Here is a 3,343-nt window from a genome sequence, read left to right on the forward strand (position 1 = left end):
GGAGATGAGTGAAGGTTGGAAGGGCACACCAGGCTGCCCGTAGTTCCAGGACATTTGAGCCCGGTGTTGTGAAGATGGGCCTCCCACCTGCCTTTTGCAAGTTCTGACCTGCAAAGGGCTCCCCATCCAGCACCGCTGGCATCGGTCGTGACCGTGACCCATGAGACGGGGGCAATGAAGTGACACGTGATCAGATTTCTGCGCTGAAGCCACCAGAAGAGGCTGTTCCCCATCACTGATGTTATGTGAATGGATTGATAGCTGTCCCCTGAGTTCCATTGCTGGAGAAACCCTGTCTGGAAAGGGGCGTAACCTCCACAGAGACCATTTGACACGCATTTTATAAATTTGTTTAAATAGGTTAGATCCACCATGGGGCGCCATGAACCGTTTTTCTTCAGCACTAGGAAGAGAGGGGAATATACCCATTTAGGACGGGCACCACGGCTCCCTGTATCATCAGCAACCATGGTAGCAGGGTGGCAATACATTTTTTTTGGGGGGGGGGGGTTACTGGTGAAGGACCATGTGTGGCCTATGGAGACCGTCCTGATGGTCCAGTAGTCCGAGATTGAGGCCACCCAGATGTGCCGGAAGAGAAGCAGGCGCGCCCCCACCCGACCCACCTTGGTGGGCCCAATCTCAAAATGACTTAGCCGGCTCATGTCCGCTGGGCGCCTGGCTGTTAGCAGGCTTTTGGAAGGAGGACTGACTTCTGCTATAGCGCTATCCAGCAGCCTGTTGACAAACAACAAGCGCGCTTCAAAGGGATTCCCACACCAGGCTTGTTTAGACACTGGATCAGTGAGCCAGGGGCACAACCATAAGGCCCACTTAGCTGTGATAGAGGACAACATAGTTTGGGCCAGCAGGCGGACCAGGTCGATGGAAGCTTCCCCCAGGAAGGCTGCTGCCAGCTTCAATTCTTGGACTGCTGAGCCCCTGGCCATTCCTTACCAAATGCCCTTGAGTATGGAGTCCACATTTTCTGTCCAAGCTTCCATAGCCTTGGACATGGCTGCGAGAGCCAAGGCGGGTTTACAAGCCATACCGGATAACCCGTATTTTCTCTTGAGGTTCTGGTCTATTCTCCTCTCGAGCCCATCTTTGAATGACACAGCGTCCTCAAGAGCAAGGGTGACATCCTTCGCCAATCACATCAATGCTGCGTCTACCAAGGGAGCATTTTCCAGATGTTTCACCTCCCCTGCCTTGAAGGGGTATAATCTGGAGGTTTTACTTGAAAGAGAGGTCTTCTTGTCAACTCTGCTCCATTCCTCGTCAATGATATCTTTCAACTCTGAAAGGAGCCGGAAATTGGAGCGGTCTTTGTCCAGGTGCTTAAAGAATTTCCTTTGTTTAGCCGGGGGAGTGGATGAATCTTCCCACTTGAGGGCCTCTTTGACCGCTTTAGTTAGTGGGGAGACTAGGGCGAAGCCGAAGCCTCCAACAAATTTGTCTCCTTCTGAAGACCCGGGAGATGCGTCATAAGGCTGGTATAGGCCTGGATCCTCTTGGGCCTCGTCAACCAGGGAGCCTGACAGAGTGGTGGATTGGCTCCTCGTGTTGGTCGTACCCCACTCATTTAGGGATTGCTGCAAAACATTTTTTTTTTCTTTTTTCAATTTTCAAAACTTTGTGACAAAAAGTGAGGTCTGCAAAATACTCACTATACCTCTCAGCAAATAGCTTGGGGTGTCTACCTTCTAAAATAGGGTCATTTGGGGGGGGGGGGGGGGGGGGTTGTGTCACCTGGGCATTCCATGGCCTCCGAAACTGTGATAGGCAGTGAAGAGTGAAATCAAAAATGTACGCCCTTAGAAAGCCTGAAGGCGGTGCTTGGTTTTCGGGGTCCCGTACGCGGCTAGGCTCCCAAAAAGTCTCACACATGTGGTATCCCCGTACTCAGGAGAAGCAAAAGAATGTATTTTGGGGTGTAATTTCACATATTCCCATGGCATGTTTGAGCAATACATCATTTAGTGACAACTTTCTGCTATAAAAAAAAAAAAAAATTTGTCTCTTTCCCGCAACTTGTGTCACAATATAAAATATTCCATGGACTCGACATGCCTCTCAGCAAATAGCTTGGGGTGTCTACTTTCCAAAATGGGGTCATTTGGGGGGGTTTTGAACTGTCCTGGCATTTTATGCACAACATTTAGAAGCTTATGTCACACATCACCCACTCTTCTAACCACTTGAAGACAAAGCCCTTTCTGACACTTTTTGTTTACATGAAAAAAATTTTTTTTTTGCAAGAAAATTACTTTGAACCCCCAAACATTATATATTTTTTTAAAGCAAATGCCCTACAGATTAAAATGGTGGGTGTTTCATTTTTTTTTTTCACACAGTATTTGCGCAGCGATTTTTCAAACGCATTTTTTTGGGGAAAAAACACACTTTTTTAAATTTTAATGCACTAAAACATACTATATTGCCCAAATGTTTGATGAAATAAAAAAGATGATCTTAGGCCAAGTACATGGATACCAAACATGACATGCTTTAAAATTGCGCACAAACGTGCAGTGGCAACAAAATAAATACATTTTTAAAAGCCTTTAAAAGCCTTTACAGGTTACCACTTTAGATTTACAAAGGAGGTCTACTGCTAAAATTACTGCCCTCGATCTGACCTTCACGGTGATACCTCACATGCATGGTGCAATTGCTGTTTACATTTGACGCCAGACCGACGCTTGCGTTCGCCTTAGCGTGAGAGCAGGGGGGGACAGGGGTGCTTTTTTTTTTTTTCTTTATTATTATTTTTCTTTTTTATCCTATTTTTAAACTATTCCTTTCATTTTTTTTTAAACATTTTTATTGTTATCTCAGGGAATGTAAATATCCCCTATGATAGCAATAGGTAGTGACAGGTACTCTTTTTTGAAAAAATTGGGGTCTATTAGACCCTAGATCTCTCCTCTGCCCTCAAAGCATCTGACCACACCAAGATCGGTGTGATAAAATGCTTTCCCAATTTCCCAATGGCGCTGTTTACATCCAGCGAAATCTAAGTCATGAAATGCTCGTAGCTTCTGGTTTCTTAGGCCATAGAGATGTCTGGAGCCACTCTGGTCTCTGATCACCTCTATGGTCAGCTGGCTGACTCACCGGCTGCATTCTCAGGTTCCCTGTTGAGACAGGAGAGCCAGAGAAAAACACGGAAGACGGTGGGGGTGGGGGTATTCCCTCCCACTGCTTGTAAAAGCAGTCTGGAGGCTAATTAGCCGCTAGGATTGGTTTTACATGAAAGCCGACTGCTGGCTGAAAAGAATGATACCAAGATGATACCTAAACCTGCAGGCATCATTCTGGTATAACCACTCAAAGTCGT

This window comes from Aquarana catesbeiana, linkage group LG03 (genome assembly GCF_042186555.1).
Source record: "Aquarana catesbeiana isolate 2022-GZ linkage group LG03, ASM4218655v1, whole genome shotgun sequence".
Classification (NCBI taxonomy): Eukaryota; Metazoa; Chordata; class Amphibia; order Anura; family Ranidae; genus Aquarana; species Aquarana catesbeiana.